Source organism: Vulpes lagopus, chromosome 18 (assembly GCF_018345385.1).
Source record: "Vulpes lagopus strain Blue_001 chromosome 18, ASM1834538v1, whole genome shotgun sequence".
Lineage (NCBI taxonomy): Eukaryota > Metazoa > Chordata > Mammalia > Carnivora > Canidae > Vulpes > Vulpes lagopus.
In genome coordinates, this window is record NC_054841.1 from 6890421 (window position 1) to 6899640 (window position 9220).

The following is a 9220-nucleotide window of genomic DNA, read 5'->3' on the forward strand; positions in this document are numbered from 1 at the left end:
TGGATTAGTTTGAAAATGATCAGTAACTCGCTAAAGGTCATAGAAAGTCTTAGAGCACTTTGTAAGGGTGTGAGTGTGTGCCATAAGGAAAACAAAAGAATTTACATATTCCCAAACGTATAGATATACAGACATATCTGTATATCTATATACATGGGAGTGTGCATAAGAGGGACCAGGAGGCAAAGAGCTTTAAAAGTAAGTTTTCCATGTAAGTGGGATGTGCTTCAGGCCTGGGGTGGAGACAGACGTGATGCATTGTGGGACCCAGGGTTCAGCAGACCATGGGCGAGATAGAGGTGACCTTGGAGCAGCACTTGGAGGACACAGTGAAGAATCGATCCATTGTTGGAGTCCTGTGCACAGATTCAGAAGGCCCTAATCTGGGCTGCTATGGGACCCCACAAGATAAGCATGCTGGGGTGGTATCCGTACTAGCCTAGCAAGCTGCTAAGTTAACCTCAGACTCCACTGATTTTCGAGTGGTGTTTCTAGAATCAGATAACAGAAACATTATGATCTATAAACATGATGGCATCACAGTGGCAGTGCACAAAATGGCCTCTTGACATCTTGTATCAGTTCTCTAGCATCCTATCACAGGGACTCAATCTTACCTGTGCTAATTATCTTGTAGAACTATTAAAGTTCCAGGGGCACCTGGGTGGCTCAGTTAGTTAAGCATCTGCCTTCAGCTCAGGTCATGATCCCAGGGGATCAAGCACCACATCAGGCTCCCTGCTCAGCAGAGCCTGCTTCTACCTCTCCCTCTGCTGGTACCCCCGCTTATATGCTCTCTCATTCTCTCTCTCAAATAAATAAATAAAATATTAAAAAAAAAAGAACTATTAAAGTTCCAGAAGTTAGGCCATGTATTTAGTGTGCATTGGGCACTTTTCTATTAATTATAGAGTAAGCTGCTTTTTTGACACTCAATGGACCGACCTATCAAAATATTAGTAAGAAAGGCTCATGTTTTAAGGCAGCAGGTCCAGGTCACTTTGCACACGGAATTTTATTATGTTCAGTAAATCTGGTTGGAGGAGAAAAAGAAAAGTAAATTTTCCAGATAGTTGACCCATGAAACATGTTCACTGAGAGGTGCTTCCTCCAAAAATGTATTGAGTTCAGCTGTGCTTGGAAGATGATTGGTTAAACTGGCAAAACTTTATATATATAAGAGGGCAGCTCAGAGACTCTAGTAGGATAATCATAATCTCTACCAGTTTCTCAAACTTCTTTGACCAATTTTTTTTTAACAGCCCCAAATAACGTCTTTCAAGACTAGCAGTCTGTAGATCTTAACATAGTAAGTGCAATGACCTACCCACACGAAAGGCAGGGCAAAGTAGGGCGGACAGAATTTTAGGGATAAAGAATCATGTGTTCTCTGTCAATGGAGAAATTGCTTGAAACCTGGCCATGTGGAAGCTTGTGGCCCCTTTGCTGCGTAGGTTTATCTGCATTTGAGAGAAGTGGGGAATTAAGAGCCTCTAGTCTCTTCACACAGTTTAGGCACTTCCCTCAGAAGGCAACTAGAGAGAGTTAATGAAAGTATTCTGACCCCCTGTGACCTTGGGAAATCTCTCTGCCCTGTGGTGGAGGGTGAAGAGTAGGGTAAGATAGCAGGAGAGGCAACCATTTAGGATCCACCAGAATAAATCAGAGCAGGAGTGCTATGGGTTTCCACTAAATCAGTAGCAATGAAAATGGGTGAAATAGAGTGATTTGAGAAATATTACTGCAAATGATTGCATATTGGTAATCTTCCATTTTACAATGCCATTTCTAACCACTTTGGTAGGTCATCTTAATTGCAAAGACCACATTTTTTTTTTTTTTTTTACCGCAGTGAAAAAAATTCTAAAGGAAGGTAAGAAACAAAAGTATTGTAGCTTTCTTAGGATCTAGCCTCACTAGAAGAGGAATATTTTTTTAAGAAATGTTTCTAGGGGATCCCTGGGTGGTTCAGCGGTTTAGCGCCTGCCTTAGGCCCAGGGCGTGATCCTTGAGTCCCGGGATCGAGTCCTACAATGGGCTCCCTGCATGGAGCCTGCTTCTCCCTCTGCCTGTGTTTCCACCCCTCTCTCACTGTCTCTGCATCTCTCATGAATAAATAAATCTTAAAAAAAAATGTTTCTAGAAGCCAGTTCTATAAACTCCATAATGGACTCCATTTTGTTCATAAAACATAAAAACACTGATGTATTCTATCCCAATATTCTAGTACATAGGTGTCATGACTGCTTTGAGCCCCTTGTGTGTGGTGTTTTTAGTAAATTCTCAAGTGGAAAGCATCAAGTCCCCCCTGCTCCTCCGCCTTGCCCCCTCCATGTGTTAAAACCATTGGGGTTGTAATAGGCATCTTTGGATCAGATACCTCTGGCTCTTGCTGTTTTTGTTGCCTGCATGCTGGAAGATAAGGATTTGGCCAACCGGCAAGGGCTTGCACAGGGGAGCTCACAGGGTCTCACTCATGCCTGGCAGCATGTGAACACTCAGTGTCATTATGCAAGTTATCATCAATCAGCAGGCAGCTGCTTTTAGGACTTCCAGCAGGCAAGGCAAACATTTGTGCTCATGGCTTCCTCCCTAAGCATGCTGGACCCAAAGCCCATTAGACAAGGGAACTACTACACACACAATCACTGCCCGCTGCTCTGGACCACTTGAACAGATGTTCCAGGTTGGTGTCAGGATGCTCACCTGGCAGCCCTGTTGGAGCTCAGAGGAAGATGTGCAGATTAGAGTCTGTTTGCTCAACACAAAGGGCATTCTATGAAAGGGTTGAAGGAGGAAGAGGCAAAGGTGAAGATAAATCTAACAACACATTTTTCAATTAAAGTAGACTGGATGATGTAGTCACAGGAGTATAAAAGAACAACCTAAAACAAAATGCAAAAGATGAAAAAAACAATGTAATGACAATGAGGCTGGCCAGCTGTGTTAAAGGAAGAGGAAGAAAGAACTCTGATCCCATAACCAATAAATACTTCTAAGGCACACACTATGTGCCCAGACATCTGAGGGGTACAAGATGAGAAGCTAGGACCCAACCATCTAAGGATTTGCAGTCTTCCCGGGCAGGGAAGACAAACCCAGGGGAACAAAGTAGGTATGAACAGAGTTTGCTGTCTAAAGCTTGACTTTGCTATATGGAACTCACAGGAGGGGTGTGAACCAGAGTATTCTAACTCTGCAGTTTTCTGCGAGAGAAGTCCTCCAGGCCTCTCAGTAGATACAGGCCTACAACACCTCATTTAAGACGGAGGGGTCAAAGTGAGTCCAAATAAATAGGAAATGCCCTGGGATTTAGGGTATATATACCAGAATCTCCCAGGAGCAATTAAGATTTCATTGCACAGAATCACACAAATCTTGTAGTTGTTACAAAGCAGAGTCTTGGACCCCACACTACAGTGAACTTTTTTTTTATAGGTCTGATATGGAGACCTTAGGAATCTGTATTTTTCAGGAAACACCTCATGTGTTTCAAATGCAGTTGGCTCAAGCCTTTACTTTGAGAAACACTGCGTTAAAGGTTAAAAGCAGATAAAGGGAGTTCAGACTAAAGTTGTCCTAGATTATTAACCTGCCCCTGATGTAGAGCCTTCTGTGATCTCTTTGGATCTGCATAAAAGAATTCATGCGTTTGTTGATGGGTGTTATATTCTTGAGGGAAAAAGTCTATAGATTCCATCAAATTCTTCAAAGGGCCTACCCACAACTCTACCTAGAGCTATTAATCTGTAACTGTATTTGTTTGTTTTGAAAACAAATTCCTTGCTTAATTCCCCCATCTCCGACCGAGACCTGTAAATCTCACTCTCTTGAACTTCTGTGGTTTCCAACCTAAGAAGTCCTCTTCCAAACTGGAGGCGACAAATCCCTCCAACATCTGACCTTTCCAATCCTTGATATCTACCGCTTTATTGCATTCATCACATTACATCATTATTATTTGCTTAGGTGTGTTTCCCAGTAGAAATTTGAGGCAGCTGATGGCAGGGCTCAGGCCTAACCAAGACCTTAGATGTGTCTGGTGCGCAGAAAGACTTCAATTCATAATTTCTAATAGTTGAATGAATATGTGTATCTATGTCAATGTTGAGAGAACTAGGGAATAGAGGAAATGTATTCCTAGCTTTAATTCTTACTTGGAACTGTAACTGAAGAACAGTCTGGTGTTGAAGACAATCCAAGGTAGATTACAGTCACCCCGCTAAGGTCCTTATGTCCTGGCTATTGGACCAGAATCCTGGCACTGCCAGTTCCAATGGTGTGTGGTCCAGCTTTTCAAGGAGTCAGGGAAAACAGAGCCCTTACATCAAATATGATACAATTACCAATTATAGCCAAACTCAACCAAGAGAGGTTTGTTTCTCCAATAACAGAACTAATCCTATCTCACTCACACTGAGAGAAAAGCTAAATCTTAGTGCTCCCAGACTTGGCTGATTTCAGCCCAGGACCTCCCTGGTTTGGGGAACAAGTGCTAGTTATCACCCCCCATGCCTTCCCCAGGCCTGCAAGCCATGCTCCCTGCCGCAAGTCCTGCCTAGATTTACCTCAAAACACATTTATTTTCAGCTGCAGAAGATATTTACTTTCCTTCAAACAGAGAACTGTTTCTGGCCAGAGGCTTTTAGCAGATGAGCAAGGGCTATAAACAACTCTTCATCCCCTTCTGCCTGTAATCTGGAATTTTCAATCACTGGACCTCGGCATCGGTAGACTTCAGCTTGGCAGGAGCAGCAACTTCAAACCATGTTTGCAGTTACCAAGTAATGAGGCTGTTTGTGAGGCTGACAAGAATAGACTTTATTGGCACTGCTTCTATTGTGTGCCTGAGATTGCATTCATGTCTCTGAGAAGGAAAAAAAGACACCATCTTGGAAGCGTTGGGGTCTCTTGTGAGAACACGGTTAATCTTACTGTTGGAAGACAAACGGCTGTAATCCTTGCTCTGTGTGTCACAGATAAATCTACTGGAAGCCTGTGGTGGTAAAATGCAGGAGACAGTGCTCCTCTGGATGGAAGAAGCTGCTAAATGGATCATCGGAGAACAGCTAGTTGTGGTGGAAAGAGTCGAAGATGGCCCACAGTCCAGGAAATGCTTGGATCTTGCAACAGAAAAGGCAAACAGCAATTAAACTAGATAAAATCAATGACTATTGATCTTTGACTATTGATCAATGACTATTGATCTTTGGTGTTTATTTGTTGATCTTTTTAGGTGTGTATTTATCTGCAGTAGTTTGCTGAAACACTTTCAACTTTTTTTTTGTTGTTTTGTTTTGTTTTCTTTGACTTTTGTTTGATTGGTTTTATGGTTTGTTGTTTTTTTAGCCAACCAATGATACAAAAGAAATTCTCTCAGGGTCAAGGATCTCAGAGTGCCCATCTATCTCAGGTTACTGTTCTTTTATTAATTATTTCACTTTAAATATCCAACACATACCTACTGAGTACCTACTCTGTGGTGAGGTCTCTCTTCTAGATACTGAAGATTATAGATAGGAATGAGACGGGCATGACCTCACCTCCAAAAAGATATTCATTCTAGTCAGCAAAGGCAGACAACATGAAAGTTATCATTGTAATCACTAGGAAGAAAATAAATCAGGATTAACGATAATGACTAGAGTTGAGAGGGCACTTTTTTTTTTAAGATTTTATTTATTTGAGTAGAGCAAGCAAGAGAGAGAGAGAGAGAACAAGTGGGGGGAGGGGAAGAGGGAGAGGAAGAAGCAGACTCCTCGCTGAGCAGGGAGCCCCATGCGGGGCTCAATCCCAGGACCCTGGGATCATGACCTGAGCCAAAGGCAGATGCTTAACTGACTGAGCCGCCCAGGTGTCCCCAGAGGGCACTTTAGACTGAGTGTCAATGATACTGTTTCTTAGAAGAGCTGGGTTTGAGAGATAAGGAGATAGTCACATAATGACCTAAGGAAAGATTTAAAATCAGAGAAAATCGTAGCAGATTCAGAGTCTATAAGATGGTTAGGAACATGAATAAGTCAAGGAAGAATAAAGTGCCCAGTACGGTTGTAATAGAATGACCTAAAGAATAAGTAGCAGGGCGGTATTCTTTTGTATTTTTCTTCAACTTTTCTGCTTATTTTATAATAAAAACAAAGCAAACAAAAATGGTATGGAATAAGGATGAGAGCTAGGGAGAAATTAGATCTTACAGGCATTACAGGTCATGAAAAAAAGCTTGAGTTGTATCATGGGTATAAGGAAATGAAAAACCAATGAAGAATTTTATGCAGGGAAAGCTGCACAATCAAATTTAAATTACCATCTGATTATTCTTACAACTTTCTGGGAAAGGACTGTAGAGGGACAGAGCGGCAGATGACTGAGGACACAATTGTCATTGTCCACAGTAGGGAGGACAGTGGCTTGGAGAAGAATGGTGGTGGTGTAGAAGAAAAGAAGGATTCGGAATATATTTAAGTGTACATCTAAAGGGACTTGTTGATGGATTTGATGTTGAGCGTGAGAGAGAAGAATCCAAGATAAATTTTAGATTTCTAAAATTTTAGATTTAGCAAACTTGAATACTCCAAATTTACTCTTTCCCTGGTAGACATTTCTAGGATGCTCTTCTGTATGTTTAGGGGTGGTTTTGGTGATCACAATTATTTCAGACATGCACAACTTACTGATGTGAAGGAGAGGCATGAGCAGATGAATAACTTATGCATGTAGATGTGGCAGGAAATTAAATAAACCAAAAATGTAGATGGAAACAGAGATTGAGAGAAAATGGATTCTACGTAATCAACTCTGGAGACAATGCTTCCAAATATACCTGTGTCCACTTGCTGAAAAGCACAAACTAGTTATTGTAAGATCTTCTCCACCTTGAAGAGTTCATGATTTCATGACCATTGAAAAGAGTGTCATGAAGTAGTCATGCAGGACAAGACTATATAAGTTAGGGTGTGTTTGCTTGCATATTGCAAATTCAAAATACCAGCAGCTTAAATAAAAGCTCTTTCTCCCACATATAATTGTACAGGAGAGAGCAATCACAGGATGATATGGCCTCCCTGTCAGGGAACCAGACTCTATCTTAGGGTTTTACTGTCATATCCATAATCCAAAATGATGCACCACAATGTCCACATTCCAGAACACACTAAGAAAATACTTTTTCCCTGAAGGAATGGCTGATTATTTTGGCTGATACCCTGACCATCAGAACGTACTTACTTGGCCACACCAAGATGCAAGTGATACTAAAGCTAGTGTATTATTTTTTAGTTTAGTTCAGTCTTTTGTTTAGGGAAAAAAAGGTATTCTCTAGAAGGAATAAAGTAAATGATCATATCGTTTAAGCAGGGCTATATTTTTAGAGATAAAATAAGGGGAAATTCCTTTTCTAGGAGGGGAAAAATTAGCCCTGACCAGCCTGTGTATTGTTTACATTTTAGTGTCTCTTTCTCCCATTAAAATGTAAGGTCATGAGAGTAAGGCTCTTTTCTGTAACCCCATCCCTTTGGGCAGTGTGTGTTCATACTACACACTCAATAAAAATTTTTATTAAAAATACAGGTGGATGGATAAATAAATGATATTCAGTCTATGAAAGATCATAGTAAGAGTGGAAAACAGCTGAGGATTTATTTATTCATATATTCTTTTGTCTTTGTTTTTGTTTTTTCTCTTTTCCCACAAAATTGAGTCCAATCCTCAGACTAGATGAAGGAGAATGAGGAAGATACATACTCCTATGTGTAGAATAACAGGGAGACAAGTTATTCTTCCTTAAGGAGAAGTGGGAGGTAATGGTCATTGTATTTAGTAGGTACCCGAACCACAATTGTTGAATATTTAAGGGAGTGGAATACTATATAAAAGGAAATGGAAGGACAGAAGGGACATCCATGGCTCCAAAGGGCAGAGAGAAAAAGTCTTCCTCCTCACCTGGGGGTATCTCAGAATTTGGCAGAGCTCAGGAGCAAGAGATTCTCCTGCGTGAGATAAACATTTATATTTGTAGCAGCAGTGGGGCTTCTGCTCAGCCATCACCAGTACAGAGGGAAGAGCCCTCCAGAACAGGTACCTACAGGCAAAGCAAATTCAGAAGAAATCACATTGTACGGACCAAGCACGGCCAAGTCAAAATTTTTGCCGAAAAAGTTTTCATGGAAGAAAGACTGCATGATAATTATCTCTGGGAAGATACAATCATCACTCTGCTTTTTGATAGGTGCTGGATATAGAGACTGATGAAAAATTTCAAGGTACTGGAAAAATTCCTGGTACTGGAATGCCAATCAACAGCCATCGATCAGGCTGGGTTGTAGTCCTACCACTTTTCATCACTATGTATCCTGCTTTCAGTTTTGGTGGATGCTGAGTCAGCATAAAGAATATTTAAGTCTCTTAGAAGCCTGTGGGCTGGATCCTTAATTGTCTCCAATGGCCGACAGATGGGGATGCCCTGTCCTGAAACAGCCTTAGGTCTCATTCCAAGTTCACAAACTCAAGAGTCCTCATGAATTTTTGGTGGGTTCTGGCCATGACAGTGACATTAACATTTAAGTAACATTAAGTCACATTTGGATGGTCCTAATCCTCTGGACACTATGGTACTGATGGGAAGCCTCTGGCCCCCATCACACACACACACACACACACACACACACACACACACACTCACTTGATGGCTACAGTGTGGCTTCTTTGAGAGCCGTGAGGTTTTCTTTTGGGTTCCCAAGGATTCCCATCACTTGGGTCGTCAGCCCAGGTGACTGGACACGGTGGACCTGACCATAGATATGGATTGTGGCTGAAGCACCACCCTTAATCTCTCTTGCTATTCTTTCTTTAAATATTTGCCTTTATCTTCTCCATGTTGGATGCTCCATGCTTCTGCTCATGAATACTGAGATGAATACGAATACATCCCTGTTTTCAGTGAGTACACAGTCTAATGAGCAGAGAGAAACAAAAATAAGCACTTAAAGTGACTGACCTAGCAAATATTAGCAGGAAATCAGCATTTGACCAGATGTGAAAAACAACATTCTCCAGGACCTGTGTCTGAGCTTTGTCTAGTTCGAGATCCAAATAGAATTAAGGAGAGGTGATAAAAAGGAAACAGTACTAATCAAGCATCTTTGTGCAAGATCTTCAACTGTATTAAGAAAATTAACTTGTCCTCAGAAAAAGCTTAGTCTGTGCTATTTTTCTAACCCTGATA

General features: G+C 41.2%; 1 pseudogene; it reads left to right on the forward strand.

Moving 5' to 3' along the window:
• Nucleotides 1-284: 284 nt before the first annotated feature.
• Nucleotides 285-569, forward strand: LOC121478312 (annotated as a pseudogene).
• Nucleotides 570-9220: the final 8651 nt, after the last annotated feature.